The sequence below is a fragment of the Petaurus breviceps genome, unplaced genomic scaffold (genome assembly GCF_028583685.1).
Source record: "Petaurus breviceps papuanus isolate PSGF00001 unplaced genomic scaffold, PetGlider_PUasm1.0 188, whole genome shotgun sequence".
In the NCBI taxonomy this organism is placed as follows: Eukaryota; Metazoa; Chordata; class Mammalia; order Diprotodontia; family Petauridae; genus Petaurus; species Petaurus breviceps.
The window spans coordinates 37,660,087-37,676,964 of NW_027185804.1; the positions used below are offsets into that span (position 1 = coordinate 37,660,087).

At 38.2% G+C, this 16,878-nt stretch overlaps 1 protein-coding gene and 1 pseudogene across 13 annotated transcripts in view; both read right to left on the reverse strand.

Moving 5' to 3' along the window:
* The window catches only part of CELF1 (CUGBP Elav-like family member 1), a 121,804-nt gene that overhangs the window by 37,517 nt on the left and 67,409 nt on the right, over nt 1-16,878 (reverse strand). For 2 of the 13 annotated variants that reach the window (XM_069091628.1, XM_069091631.1), the window contains one exon: nt 12,356-12,441. The exons of the other annotated variants lie outside the window; for them this stretch is intronic. The gene's annotated coding sequence lies outside the window, so the exon portion shown is untranslated. The remainder of the gene's footprint in view (nt 1-12,355; nt 12,442-16,878) is intronic. 13 annotated transcript variants of the gene reach the window in all.
* LOC138163660 (matrix metalloproteinase-26-like) lies at nt 4,344-11,203 on the reverse strand (annotated as a pseudogene).

Consider the following 16,878-nt stretch of genomic DNA (forward strand, 5'->3'; position numbering starts at 1 on the left):
TGTATATATGCCAAAGTATTCATGACAGCCCTTTCTCTAGTAACATTAGCTACAACAATGTAAAAAGAAAGAAAAATCATTTTAATATAATTTTAACAGTCAAGACTGGCCCTGAAAAAGAGATAAGAAAATGGTTCTCTTCCTTTTCTCCTACGCAGTCAGGGATTAAGGTATAGAATATAGCATATACAAACAGACAAAGAATAGTCTATTTGTTACTAAACTGGGTTTTTAATATTAAAATGTTTTTTTGGCAGAACTGAGAGAGGATAGTGGTATACTGGGCCTAGAGAAGTCCAAATTTCCTCACAAACACTTGAAATACATGAGAACAAATAACAATAAAAAAAATCATCTCTGACCTCCTCCCTCCAATCCAGGACTGAACAAGAATAACATTTCTGCAGAAGACCAAAGCAGAGACAAGCCAGGGAAATAGAAGTTCAAAGTCACAGCAACAATCCCAACAGCAGGAGAAAGAACCAAAGCAGGAAGACTGCAAGGCCAGACAATTCTTTCTGCTAACAAGGCCTAGTCTCAACCCTGCACCCCTACCTAATCATAACATCCAGAAAAAATACAAAGGTGAAGTTACACTCAAGCACAAGTTTAACCCAGAAACTGAGGCATAAGGCATTAGTAAACAGTCCAGTGTCAAACAATGAAAAAGCACTCTGGACTGAGAAAAATCCAAGAGGTAAACCTAGAAACATCATTTCCTATCAATTCCAAATGGAGTCTCAGAGAACACAAAGAACACCTGGAAGAATGAAACAAGATATACAGAATTCAAAGATAAAGAACAAGACATCTAGGGAGAAAAAAAGGGGAAGGAGAATTAATGGCATAGAACAAACATCAGTAAGTTTCACTCTGACACTAGAACAGGCCAAAGGGGAAAAGAGGATTTGGTGAGACAATAAGAAATAGTAAAATAAAATAGACTGAAAAAAATGCAAGAAAATAGAAGGTATATATTATCAAAAACAATTAACTTCTAATATATGACGAGCTGAGATAATCTGAGAATCAATGGATTACCTCTAAAAGGATGACTTAAAAAATAAAAATCTGGATATATTTCAAGTAATTATAAAGTGAAATTGAACAGATCTCTTAGGACCAAAGGGCAAAATTAAAAAAAAAAAAAAGTCGTTCTTTCTTGAAAGAAACCCCAAAGCAAAAAATTCTAGGAACACATCTAGATGTCCAGGCGATAGAAAAAATACCATAAGCAATAAGGAGGGAATAATACACACTCAATTGGGAATCTTACCCTACAGGAAAATGGGGGGAAGCAGATAAGAGGGGGTATGATAGAAGGGAGGGCAGATTGGGGGAGAGAGTAGTTAGAAGCAAACACTTTTGAAAAGGAACAGGGTCAAAGGAGAAAATAGAATAAGTGAGGGGTGGGATAGGATGGAGGGAAATATACAATATTTTTTTTACAATATACCTACTATGGAAATGTTTTACATAACTACCCACATACAACCTCTTTGAATTGCTTATCTTCCCAGTGGGGGTGGATGAGGGAAGAAGGGAAAAAATCTGGAACTCAAAATTTTAAAAACAAGTATGTATTTTTTAAAAAATTGGTGGTTTGTTTTTTTTTACATGCAACTGGAAAATAAGATATACGTGCACCGGGGGAAAAATCCATCTTGCCTTACTAGAAAGTTGGGGGGGGGGCGTGGAGGATATAAGAGAGAACAGATTGGGGAAAGGGGCATTCGGTAGGCTAGCTATTTTGGGGTGGAGGTAAGGGAAAGATGGGAAGAAAAATTTGTAACTCAAAATCTTGTGGAAATGAATGTTGAAAACTAAAAACAAATAAAGTGGGGGGGAAATACCATAAGCAAGCAAAAAGAAAATATTCGAGTACCTAGGAGCCATAGTTAGAATCGCACAAGATCTGGCAACTAAACTATAAAAGAGAAGAGAGCTTAGAATACTATATTCCAAATAGGCTTACAACTAAGAATAACTTATCTGACAAAACTGATTATAATTCTGTAGAGGGGAAAATGGACCTTTAATGAAACAGATGATTTCCAAATATTCCTGATAAAAAGCCAGAAATGGAATCACAGGAAAAAAGAGAAACCTAAGAGAGTACACACATCTGAATAGGGACAGGAAAGGAGAAATGTGTCCTGTCAAACCCCTAATTTCCTTAAGTGTGACAGAGAAAATTAAATGAGACAATAATAACAATAATAGCAATAATAATAGCTAGCATCTATACAACACTTAAAGGTTTGCAAACACTTTGAAAATATTATCTCAATTTGATCCTCACAATAATGGTGGAGAGAGGGGTGCAGTAGTTAAGGGATGCTTTTATTACACTCATTTTGCAGATGAGGAGCTCAAGCTCAGGGAAATGGGGTGACATGCCCAGGGTCCCAGAGGTGGAAAGTGACTGAGACTGGATTTCCCTCAGTTTCTCCTGACTCCAGGGCTCTGTCTGCTGCAATCCTAGCAGAGGGCCCAGGAGCAGCTCTGTTCTGTTTCCAAGGCTGAGAAGAAGATGGAGCAAAATGGCTAGGGGACCACAGTAGAAAAGGAAGAGGAACAGAAAGGAATACACTAACTCACCTAATAAGGGGGCATGAGATGAAGAGTACACAAACATGGAAGAAGGAAAGGGGGAACAAGCATCCCTTGAATTTCACTTTCATCTCACCCACACCAATTAAGGTTGAGTCCTCATATACATGCAAAAAAATGTGGCAAAGAAATAAAATATTAATTTTATTGGGGCCAGGGAGTGGGAGAGGGCAATTTATTATTATTTTTTAATGCTTTTTGGAGGGTGGAGGGCAGGGTAATTGGGGTTAAGTGACTTGCCCAAGGTCACACAGCTAGTTGAGTGTTAAGTGTCTGAGGCCACATTTGAACTCAGGTCCTCCTGACTCTAGGGCCGATGCTCTATTGACTGCACCAGCTAGCCAGGGAGAAGGCAAGTTAAGAGGGAAGACAAGACAGGTGAGAGAGTGTTCATATGGAAAACAAATTCTAGTGTCATAGGGAAGGAGTATAAAGGGAGAATTAAAAAGAAATAAAGAGTAAAGACCTATGGTGCAGATAAGGTAAGAGGAAGAGGAGAACAAGAAGGAAACAAACTAAACTCATCCTTTAAAGATCAAAAAGTATTAGAGTAAACCCTTTTTTCTACCACTTTCTTCTTAAAGATGGGACAGAGATAGGAAGCAATAATTATATCTGCCAATATGAATGAGATAAACTCACCCATTACGTATAAGGAGAGCAAAATGAATTAGAGAGAATTCAACCACTTGTTTATCAGCAATATACCTCAAACAAAACCTTTAGAAAGAGTCAAAACTAGGATAGAGCAAATCTATTAAGCTTCAGCTCATGACAAAAATCAGGAGTATCAAGCATAATTTCAATTAAGGCTATGATAAAAAGAAATAAGCATTGAAAACTACATTACGGTGAAAGGCATGATATTAATGAATCAAAATCAATACTACATACCTATACCCACCCACACACACACACACACAGCAATGGCACAGCAGCTAAACACTTAAAGTCAAACGAATTGCAGAGAAAAATATTAAAGCCATACATAACAGTGGGGAAATCTCAATGTTTCTTTTTAGATTTAGATAAATATAATGAAAAGATAAGCAAGAAAGAAATAACTTTAGAAAAATTAGAGATGCTAACTCATATTTGATGAGAATAAAAGAGTTTATATACTTCTCAGGCATTTATGACATATTTACAAAAACTTTCCATAAAACCTCACCAAAAAATGCACAAAAGGAGAATTACTAGACACATCTTTTACTGACCACATTGCAACAGAAATTATGTTCACTAAAGGGCCTTGGAAAAAAGAAATGAAAATTAATCGGAAACCATAACTCAATCTTAAAGAATTAGTGAGTCAAAGCATGAATTAAAGAAATAACACAGAAATAACTGGCTGTGTAACCTTGAGCAGGTTACTTAACCCCGATTGCTTAAAAAAAAAAAAAAGAAAAAGAAATAACAGACAATTTCATCAAAGAAAATGGGAACAATAAGACAATATACCAAAACTTATGGGATGCAGTTAAAGTCCTTAGGGGATTAATGCTTTCATTTAAAAAGGGTAGGGGGGAGGGGAGACAAAACCATGAATTGGCATGAGATTTTTTTTAAAAAACCAAAGAAACTAGAATAGTAGCAAATCCAAGGACCCAATGAAATGCCAAAGCACAAATTTTTACAACCAAAATACAGATGAACAAAACTGAAAACAAACAAAAAGATTTACACATGAATTCTACCAAACATTCAAAGGACAATTTCACTATTGTATGAACTCTTTGCAAAAGTAGGGGGGAAGGGGAACCTTTTTTTTTTTTTTTTTTTAGAAATAAGGTGTAATTTATTTACAAAAAAGGCAGCAAAAAATGGACATTCAGTTTTATTTGTGTTCTGTTGCTCAGAGCTGAAATTCTAAATTAAGACCATTCCTCTCCCCCCAGTACTTAGGATCTTAAGTCCAGCAGGTCTCAAAGGTAACATGGGAAACATTTCCCTGTGACTTATTGTTTTGCTTTCTCAGTCAGGGAAATTTATATTTTCTATGGTAAAGGATCCATGTGCACCAAGTCTGGAAATTCAGGATATGAAATTTTTTTCGACCCTTAATAATAAAGGGTTTGGATCCCTATTATATCATCATTACTGAGCCTAAAGAGTCTTGGGTCCTGATATTGATAAGTGGGGAACATGATGGGGTCTGACGCCTGAGAATGTGCCAGGCCCAGGGCATGGCCTATCTCATTAACAGTCACCAGGAAGAGGTTGGTTCCCTCCTCAAAATATGACCATTCTTCATCGCTGTCAAAGTGGAAAATTCCTTGGTAGTCAGGATCTGAGGCAAAAGCATGAGCAAGAATGTCTCCTTTTCCATCGAAGGGGTAGGCATCTCCATGATCTCCAGTCAGGAAAGCAAACTCAATGTCAGAATCTCGTTTATACACTCTTTGGAACCTCAAGGGTGTCACACTGCTGCAGACTTCTGTTGTCTTCTGCAAGATCTTTTCAACTGTTTTATGATTCATGCCCCTTATATATGTTGCCTCGCATGTTAGCTAATGATACTGTAGGTTACAGGGTTACTTGTAATTTTGGGCTTCCCAGGAAAAACAAGTAGCCAGCAATACATCGAGGCTGCTTTATAGGCTCATCCAACCATCCAGTTTCTTCCAGCCTGAAGAAATGCTGCAAGACATGCAACTGATCCTCCAGAATATAGTGCTGGGGTTCTTCTTTGGTGAAGAAGATTCGATGGAAGTAATCCTTAAAGAAGTCCAAATCATCAAAGGCAGTTTTGAGGATTACCAGAAAGGATAAACAGCAGGGCAGGAAAAAGACAAAGACAAGAAGAGCAGACAGCGTGATTAAAGTTCCAACTGTACTGTAGTCTATGACCCCTTTCTGACCCAGGGAGAATGTATAAGAAGTTTCAGGATGTGGTAGAACCTCTTTTCCTGGATCAGTAGATGATATTAATTTCCCAGATTGAACTGTCGAGGTCAGGGAACCATAAATATTGAGGTTTAAGGCTTAGGAGTGTGTGAGACCCCAAAATACCAACACACACACACTGGGTCCTACCGAATGAATTCAACTCAAGTCTTCTCTCAGCCAAAGTAAAGCCAAGTTTATTAAAGATTCCCCATAATGGGTAGACTCTTAAGAAGCCTCAGTACCTGTGACGCTTGTACTGGACAAGCATTGCAGAGTAATCTGACACAGAGTGAGTCTATGCTAGATAATTTCAGCCAAGGGGGATGTTTCTAAACTCTTTCTATGATACAAAAGAACCTTAATAACCTAAATCAGAGAGGCAGAATAAAAAAGTAAACTGCAGACCGACATTCATCATGAAAGCGATGCAACATGTATAACCTATCTCAAAGGGCTTGCCATTTCAGGGAGGGGGGAAGTGAGGTAAGTAGGGAGAAAATCTAGAACTCAAAATTAATTTTTAAAAAACCCTAATTTTAAAAATTGTTTTTACATGTAGTTAGAGAAAAAAAAATTTAAGTGATGTAAAAATATTACTTTAGAAAATAATCTACAATAACTTACTAAAGAATATGCACTATAACCAGACTGGATGTGTACAATGCAGACTTCAATATAAGAAATACTACAAAAATAGATTATATTAATGAACAAAAAGAATAATATTTTTAAACAATATTTAAAAGTATTTTTACAAAATCCAACACTGGCTTCTATAAAAACATTTCTGAAGTTCCACCTCACACCCATGAGAATTGCAAAGTAGATAAAAAGGACTGAGTATCTGAAAGGGCTACTATGCTGGAAAGTACATCCTTTCATCCAATGATACCACTATTAGGAATATGCCTGAAACAAAGAGGAAATGGTACTGTAATGTAATGCCATGGAAAGGCAACTTCCCAAGGTTCAGAATACCAGCATAGGTGCTCTCCATTTTATTCAGTGACAAACCAAGAACAGAGAAGATCAAAACATGACATCATTCCAAATACAGCATTTACTAAGTGTGATTAAATAATCTCCAAGGACTACCCTACCCCAGGACCTTCCAATCATTCAATCAATTACAAAGTCCCTGGTCTAAATACTACTCCACCCCTAGGCTGTACCTTCATTTAGTCCACCACAAAGCCCCTCTTCTCAAATGGAGATTAGTTTCCAATCTAAGTAAAGTACATTCATTTGTTCAACCATAGAACACAAAAAGGTCAAAAGTTCCCCACCCCTGGATCACAATTGAATCTACCCCAGAGTTACATCAATTTTAAGCACAGCACTTAATACCCAAAAGGAGGTCTTTTCTTCATCTTGACACAGGCAAGTTCTCAGCAATCTTAGTTCCTTGAGAGACAAGGCTTAGCAAGGCCACAAGATACATTGCCAGTCCCTTCATTAATTCATCCTCTGTCTGCAGAACAGTCCTAGAACCCCTGAAAACATTAGCAAAACCCTCTCCCAGGATTTCTGTAAACATACAACAAGAAAATCCTTCTTCAGGGCTTCTGAACCAACAGAAAGGTTCCCAGACCCCTGCAACAACAGCACTGTCCTTCACCTGTGGACAGTATTCACTCTGTGTCTGCAGGACAGTCTCCAGACCCCTGCAACAACAGCACTGTCCTTCACCAGTGGACAGCATTCACTCTCTGTCTGCAGGACAGTCTTAGGGCTTCTTAACCAAAAGCCAGGTTTCCAGGACTTCTTCAACAACAGGACTGTCTTTCACCAGTGGACAAATCTGGCAAAACAACATCAAAACAGACAAAGTACCAGCAAAACAGCCATGTCTCCTCAGTCCTTGGCAGGTCTCAAAAGTCCAGGGCAATTCAAAGTGGCCCCCAGCAATCCTTCTCAGTCTCTCTGCCTCCATGAGGTGCTGCTTCCAAAAAGTCCTTCCGCCTCTCTCGTCTCTCCAAATCTACGTCACCAGCTCCTCCCAGTTCAGGACTTTCTTTTAACATCAACAAGTCCATCCCACAGGTGGGATTAACAAGCTCTGGGTTTTAACACAATCAATTTGAAAAACCAAGCCAATACAGGGGAATCTTTAAATGCCATTACTATCACAGGTACAAATCTAAAAATGTGTACAAAAATATTCATACCACCTCTATTCATGGTAGTAAAGAATTAGAAGCTTAGGGAATACCCATCAATTGGGGACTGGCTGAACAAATTATGATATATATGTGTAGAAGGCTATTGCTATAAGAAATAATGAAGAGAAGATTTTTAGAAAAACCTGGTCAGACCTGTATGAACTGATAAAAAGTGAAATGAGTAGAACCCGGAAACTTTATACAGTAAAAATAATATTGCAAAGAAAATAATTCTGAAAGTCTGGTACACACAATAACCAACCACAGTTTCAGAAGGCTCATGATAAAGCATGTATCTACCTCCAGTAAGAGTGGTGATCGGTTCAGAGAGCAGCATGCTGGGGTTTTTGCGGATAGTTATATATAACTGTAATGAGTTGTGTTTTTGATGCTTTCTCAATGAGGCAGGGACATAATCCAGAACAGAAAATAAAATTTAATTTATAAGAAAAGACAGGAAAGAAAATTACTACAAAAAAAAGAAAAATTTATCTAGGTTAAATTCATTTTACAATTTTTTTGTGAAATATTATTTAAGATGTTCTTCTTAGCTTAATTTCTTCCAGATTCACTTCCTGGAAACAAAACAAAACAAAAAAACCTCAAAAAGAAAGGTACAAGGAACATTACAGCCAAAGCCCAGAGCTTCCAGGCCAACATGGCCAGAAAAATGGCATCCAAGCATCAAGGAATCACACACAATTCACCAGCCACCACTGTAAAGGAGCAGGGGATATGGAATGCAATACTCCAGAAGGCAAAGGAGAGATAGATTTACAAACAAAAATAACTTATCCAGCAAAACTAAGTGAAATCCTACAGGGGGAAATGGATCTTTAATGAAACAGAGGACTCTCAAAGCAATACTGACCCAAAGACCAGAACTGCATAGAGGCTTTGAAGTTCAAATACAAAAGTTAAGAGAAAAATAAAAAAAAAACAAACAAACAAAAACAAATAATCAAGGGACTAAAAAAGGCTAAACAGTTTACATTCAAATATGGGGAGACGATACACGTTTTCTCTGAACCCTAACATCATGAGGGTCCATGGAGGGAGTCTAATTAGACAAGACCTGAGGCTGCTGTTGTGTCTTGATGATCTTAAGAAGGGAATGAAAAAAGAGGAGAAGAGGAATTATTAAGGGGAGAAGTAAAAGTAAGATTACAGAAAATTACCTCATATAATCAAGGAATGCAAGCAGATATCTACATCATGAAGGAAGAGGTTGAGGGAACAGTTGATACTTAAACCTTACGCTCATCTGAACTAATCAAAGGAGAGAACACATACACCCACACCCACCCACACCCCCCCCACACACACACACACACATGGTACAGAAATATATTTGACTCAACAACAGGAAGGAGTAGGGGAAATTAGTGGGAGGAGACTCCCTTAACACTAATATTCCACTTAATTGTCCTTTAATACTAATACTTAAAAACAAACTCTAAAGATATATAAAAATATTTATACCTCTTTTTGAGGTGGCAAAAATCAGGTATCTCAATAGGTGCCTACAAACTGGGAAATGGCAGAATAAATTATGGTATATAAATGTAGTAGAAGAAATGGGGCTGTTTTCAGAGAAACCCAGGAAGACTTATATGAACTGACACAGAATAAAATGAAAGAATTAGGAAGTCTAATCAGTGTAATGACTTACCCCAATTCCAGGCGACTATTAAATGAAACCTGTTACCCACTTCCCCATAGAAAAGTGGAAGATCCGAGTAGAAAATGAGACACTGAAACATACACACAGGTAAAATGGGTGTATATAACATGGCCAATGAGGAAATTTGCTTTGCTTGACCTTACATGTTTATGATAGGAGTTTCACTTTTCTTTTGTGACCAATGGGGAGGGGAAGTGTGGAGGTGGGAGGGAGAAAGTGAATTTTGATGACTGAAAAATATTTTTTCTTTTAAATAATAAAATGTTTTTTTTTTAATCTACTAGATTACTTTATAGCTTTTCTCCAGCAGTTCTCATTAAACAGGGACCACTTTCCAAGGAAATTTTTCCTTTCCACTGATCATTTCCCTTGATAATCCTAACTGTTCTGATATAAATGTTATCATTCCTTAAAACCAAAAACTAATCACTATTCATGTATTATCTTAATTCTACTATTATTCTTCAAATTCTTGATTTGTATTAAAAAAATTTAGTCACCTCTATATAGGTCTTGTGTCTTAGTAGGTTAATGCCTAAGTATTTGATACACTTATCATTACTGTAAATGATATTTCTCCTAAATATTATTAGTGATATAAAGAAATGCTAAAGAATTTTTGTCAACTTATATTACTCCCTCCAATTCTGAGGAAGCTATTATCTTGATGAAATTTTGTTATTGAATCATCTACAAATAAAGATGTTTTAACTGTTTCGTCTATTCTTGTCACCTTAACTTTTCTTTATTAACTGTTCTAAGTATTATCTAGTAAAAGCAGACACTCATAATAGGAAGGCCTTAAAAAGCATTAACTATAATGCTTTCAAATGAAAATTTGAAATTTTGGGTTACAAATAAAAATTTATCATATAAAGTAAAAACCTTCCATTATGATGCTGTTGTACTACTGTTCTTTTAAATATGAACAGATTTTTTTCCCCAAAAGCCTTACAATAACTTTTATGATTTGTTTGTAGGGATAGGAACTTAACCTATAATTTCACTGGTATAAGGAATTCCAGAGTGAATCAAATCACTCTACTAATATGCAAGTTGGCACTTTCTCTGCAAATTATAGTCTTAGTTGCCTAGAGCAGTGAGAGGTTAAGTGATTAAGACTTACCTACTGGGGCGGCCAGGTAGCACAGCGAGTAAGAGCACCCGCCCCAGTGTCGGAATGACCTGGAGATCGAATCCCGGGCTCAGACACTTAGCACCCACCCACCTGGCCGTGTAACCTTGAGCAAGTTACTTAACCCCAATTGCTTAGGGGAGGCCAGGTGGCTCAGCGAGTAAGAGCACCCGCTCCAGTGTCGGGATCAAATCTGGGCTCAGATACTCAGCACCACACCCAGAAACAATAACCGGCCGTGTAACCTTGAGAAAGTTACTTAACCCCAATTGCTTTAAAAAAAAAAAACTTACCTACCAACACACCAGCAATGTGTTAAAAGTAGGACCTGAATCCAGGATTTCCTGACTTATTAAGATGATTTAAGATCTTTATCCATCTTATCACTTTGCCTCTCTATGATATGATTATATTGATGGTATTCCCAATATTGAATCGCCTTGGTATATCTTGTATAAATGCTACTTGATTGAAAAAACAATATGCTACAATAAAAAAGAGTACTGGTTCAAATACTACTTCCAACATTTTAAAGTTCTATGACCCTGTGCACATCATTTAGTCTTCCTGGGCCTCAATTTCTTTATCTGTAATAGGGGGAAAATATCCCTAACACTTACCATCACAGGACTGCTGAGAATCAAGAGACAGCTTGAATAGGAAAGCCTCAGCAGTAGGTAGGATCAACTGGTCCCAGCTGTCGTGTAGCCACTCCCCCATCACACTTATCAGTCCAGGTCAAAAAGACTTTCTAAGCTCCTCCCCATGCTATGGAATAGTGGAACCTGGTTGGGGGGAATGGATCTCAAATCCCACCTTTATAACCATCCAGTTCTACATATCCACATGTACTCCACCACTTGTTCAAGGACTGATAATCAAATCAATATTATTATTAGTGCTATTATGAAGAAGGCACTAACCAAGTTCAAGTTTCCTTCCCTGGCTCCCACTCTCCATTTCCATAGCCCTACTTCTCCCATATCCCACTCTAACTCGGCCCTACCCTTTCACATGTCCTTCTGACCAGGAAGCAGACTGGAACTCAACAGCCCTTTGTCTTATTCAATGTGAGTTCTCCGTCAGGCACTAGCAATAATTTTTTATAGATTAGTTGTCTTTCTCTGTATGTGCTGATGAATAGTAATGTAGCATAGTGGACAGAGTGATGGCCTCAGAGGAATGAAGGCCTGTGCTCAAGTACCCACCACCTCAGCTGTCTACTGGCCATATGACCCAAGCAAGTGATTCGATTGCACAACTCTTTACAATTATCAGTTATAAGAGATGGCAATCTACGTTAGTGGAAAAAGTTTCTTCATGGGGAAGTAATCTACACTAATAAGATCAAAACAGATTCAATGCCCTATCTCTACATATAGGTGATTTTTCTCCCTACCTCCATTAGAATAGATTCTCTTGAGGGCTGCAATGATTTCTTTTTTGTCTCTTTGCCTTAACCTAACGTAGTTTGGGCATTAGAAACATTCAGTTCACACACACACAAAAATGATAAAGTGATCCCTTTCTCTATTTTCTGATAAGTTTATACAATATGGTGATTACTCTTTGAATATTTAATAAAACTCACTTGTTCTACTTGGCCCTTAGAACTTTACATGTTGGTTCCTCTCTGTGGCTTGTTGAAAGTCTCCTTTTTAAGTCTGGTTTATTTATTTAGGTTATTTCCTGTTTTGTCAATTTAACCAATCTGCACAAAACCATCTGTAGCAGCGCTACTCTTAACAGCAAAAATGGGGGAATACCCACATTCCCAGTAATTTCAGAATGACAACACTGGTATGTAAATCTGATGGAGTAACACTGCATCATAAAAGTGACAAATATTAATACAAATATGGGAAGACTTACATGAAGTAATGCAGCGTGAAGAAAGCATAAACAAAACAATATATACACTGACTACAACTATGTAAAAATGACCGCTGCAACAAAATCTGAAAAAAAAAAAAACACAAAAGAAAAATGTTTAGAAGACAAGGAAACAAAAAGTAATTTTATTACAATCCTGTTCAAATTAACATACTTTGAAAGTTTGTGGTTTCCTGATAATCTTCACTCTCACACACACAGACACACACTGAGGAGGGGTGCATGTGTTTGTGTAGGGTATACAAGGGTATCTGCTTGTTAGTATGAAGAATCATATTGATTGATGATTAAACACCTAATAATGAAACATCTGTTTTAAAATCACAAATGTGTCCCAATCTTCTACAGAGAGAATTTCAAAGCCTCAGAATAGCAGTACGGAAGGTGCACAGTGGATCAACAGCGGATCAGCTTCATGACAGACCCACCAAGACTTTGAGCTAGAATGAACTGGCAAAGTCTATTGAGGGACCACAGGTTAGAGTATATGAAGGACCGCACTTATGAAGAGTTAGGGAAAAGGAACTATACTAACCTAGAGTAATACATATTTCTAGGTCAGAGGAATTTTTGAGACCTTCTAGCCCGTAGGTTCCCAAAGTGGGGGGAGTAGAAACCTAAATGAGGTTAAACTGGGGCAGCTAGGTGGCACAGTGAATAAAGCGCCGGCCCTGGAGTCAGGAGGACCCGAATTTGATTCTGGCCTCAGACACTTAACACCCACACAAAAAAACTAGCCGTGTAACCTTGGGCAAGTTACTTAACCCCAACTGCCCTCCAAAAGGTAAAAAATAAAAAATAAATAAATGAGGTTAAACTAAACCTAACCTAACCCCTTTGGGGGAGATGAGTAAAAAAGGGTTTTTTTGCAAAGGGGGCTACAGGCCATATAAGTTTGGGAACCTCTGATCTACTCCAACCCTTTCATCTGAAGGGTAAGGGGCCTCATGCTCTAGGAGGGCAAAGGACTTGTCCAGAAACAGGGAAGACCTGATTTCATATCCTGTCAGTTTTCGACCTTGGATCTTCCTTGGTTTCAGGCCCAATGCTCTCCATGGCATCATCCTCACCACCTCTCTGCATTTATTCTTACTGCTCTGGTGGCAGTCATGTCTCTCCCCAAGTAGGAGAATACTAGGTTTTTTAAAAAATGCAAGTGCTACTGCCTGAGACAAGATGGGGGAAAACTGGTGCAGAATGGGGCAACAGAGACCATTTTCTTCCCAATGTGCTAAGAGGCTCTATTTCTGGTTCTTTCTTCTCTTCCTGACTTTCTTTTTGGGTCTTTTTCCATTTTCTTCTCCCTTTTTTAAACTGTCTTATCTTTTCCTTCCCCCTTTTGTCTGTTTGGGTTTTTTGGCTTGATAACTACTACAATCCTTGGTCACTACAATCTGCTTAGCTTTATAGTTGAAGGCTTCACCTAAATATATTTACAGACCCTCAAAGAATCCTCTGTCGTGTCAGCCACTAGGTGGCGCAGTGGAGAGGGCTAGGTCTAGAACCAGGAAGACCGGATTTCAAATTCGGCCTCAGACTTCAGCTCTGTGACCCTAGGGAAGAAACTCAGCCTCTACCAGCTTCAGTTATAAAATAATAATCACAACAGCTATTACACCTCAGATTTGTTGTGAGGCTCAAATGAGAAATATTAGTATAGCACTTAGCCCAGTGCCTGGCAGAGTAGGGGCTTGGTGAACACTTCCCTTAGCAACAGACCTATACTTTCACTGCCACAGGGAGCCCTAGTCCTTCTCAACAAACTACCCATAGTAGAGAGAGGTTAAGACCATGCTCAGGGTCAGTCACACACTGACACACGGAATGTGTCAGAAACATACTTCATGCTGCTTGTCAGTCTCGTCTGACGCCTTCATGATCCAATCTGGGGTTTTCTAGGCAAAGATACCAGAGTGGCTTGCAATTTCCTTCCTCATTTTACAGATGAGGAAACCACAGCAAACAAGGTAAAGTGACTTGCCCAGGGTCACACAGCTAGTGTCTGAGGTTGGATTTGAACTCTTCTTGACTACAGGCCCAACACTGTACACTTCATACATGGAAAATGTTGACTTCAAAGGTATGTCATAAAGTAAGTAGAGAATTACTAACCTAGAGGATATAAAACAGCTGTGGAGAGGAAAAAAATGAGTAAACTATAGGGAAGTGACTTGGTTAAGATATTTCAGCAAGCTGTTTAGACAAAAGAAGTTACCAAACAAAGTTTTGGAATTACTGTCTAATAAAAGAGGATAAGAAATGTATCCATTTAGCCTGGATGATTTTTATTATATTGACTTACAAGAAGGCAAATTGATAGATTAGACAACTCAATATATCACTTCTATGATAATGCCCTATTAGAACAAGATTCCACAGAATATAAAATACCTAGAACTAGCTTTAGAGGCCACCTAAGCAGAAACAGAAAGATGCTCAGAAGCCACCAGGTCCCAATAATACCTAATGAAAGATGGTCTTTGCAACAGGTTCAACCAGAGGTCAGCTCACTCTTTGGCAGTGAGGTACAGTAGAAAAGGTATTGGATTTGGGGTTAGAACCTCCCAACAAATTTTCACTGTTTAACAGCCACATTGTGCAATGACTAACTTTCATAGACTTGGCTCTTCTTAGCAATACAATGATCCAAGATAATTCCAAAAGACTCATGATGGAAAATGCTATCCAAATGCAGAGAAAGAACTATGAAGCCTGAATGCAGATCAAAGTATACCATTTTCACTGTTTTATTGCTTTTTCTTTCTCATGGTTTTTCCCTTTTATTCTGATTCTTCTTTCAGAACATGACCAATGTGGAAATATGATTGTACATGTATAATCTATATCAGATTGCTGTCTTGGGGAGGGAAAAAATCTGGAACTCAAAATCTTATAAAAATAAATGTGGAAAACTACCTTTACATGAAATTGGAAAAAATAAAATACTATTAAGTGGGGGGAAAAAGATCACTGGCAATTTCTATATACACAGTATAACAGAAAAGTCACATACATGAAACTGGGAGTCTCCACTAAGGACAATTTGTTTTTCTTTTTAATTATCAAATAAATTCAACATGGATCTTTAAAAAAATTCTGTTACTTTCTGGGTAACCCAATTTTTCGAGAACAAAAGGGACGACACTAGATGGCTACCGAGGTCACTTTCAGCTCTAAGGCCCTGACCCTGTTGCCACTGGCCACTGTCCTGGATAACAAGGCCTTTTTGCTTAGATTTAACCCTCCTTTTATTTACTTGGAGCTGAATCTTCCTTTATGCCACTTTTACTCAGGGTTCCTCATTCCATCCTTGGAGGCCAAGGAGATGAGACCAGTCCTTTTCTCAGGGGACAACAGTTCAAATTATGTGAGCCTTCCTAGTTCCTTCAGCCAGTCCTCATGTTATAATTTTAAGGCTCAGTTTCTCATGGGTCTGACATTGTGAATGATTTCCCATAGATATTTTCCAACTTATCAATGTTCTTCCTCAACTGTGGTACCCAGAATGTAACCTGAAGTTCTATATGGGGTCTGGCCAGGATAGCACCTTCCTCCTCTTTTAAAGAACTGTTTTTTTCCAAACTCACATAAATCACTGGCATTTCATTTCTATATATTACTAACAAAGCCCAATAGCAAGAGATAGAAAGAGAAATTCCATTTAAAGTTATTGTAGGCATTACAAAATATTTGGGAGTCTACCCGCTGAAACAAACCCAGGAACTATATGAACACAAAGTCAGATCTATTTTATTTTATTTTTGTCTTTTTGGAGGGGAGAAGACAGGGCAATTGGAGTTAAGTGACTTGCCCAAGGTCACACAGCTAGTAAGTGTGTCAAGTGTCTGAGGTCAGATGTGAACTCAGGTCCTCCTGACTCCAAGGCCAGTGCTCTATTCACTGCACCACCTAGCTGCCCCTAGATCTAAATAATTAGAAAAATATCAGTTGCTCGTGGGTAGGCTGAGCTAATAAAAAAAAAAATGACAATTCTACCTAATTTACTTATTCAGTGCTATATCAATAAAACTACCAAAAACTTATTTTGTAGAGCTAGAAAAAATAATAACAAAATTCATCTAGAAGAACAAAAGAAGCAGAATATCAAGAGAACTAATGAAAAGAAATGCAAGGGAAGGTGCCCTGGCCATACCAGATCCTAAATTATATTATAAAGCAGCAATCATCAAAACTACTTGGTACTGGCTAAGAAATATAGTAGTACAGGTAGCACAGCAAGTAAGAGCACCGGCTCCAGTGTTGAGAAGACCTGGAGATCGAATCCCGAGCTCAGACACTTAGCACCCACCCAGAAACACCTGGCCGTGTAACCTTGAGCAAGTTACTTAACCCCAATTGCTTAGGGGCGGCCAGGTGGCTCAGCCAGTAAGAGTACCAACCTGGAGATCGAATCCCGGGCTCAGGCACTTAGCACCCACCCAGAAACACCTGGCCGTGTAACCTTGAGCAAGTTACTTAACCCCAATTGCTTAGGGGCGGCC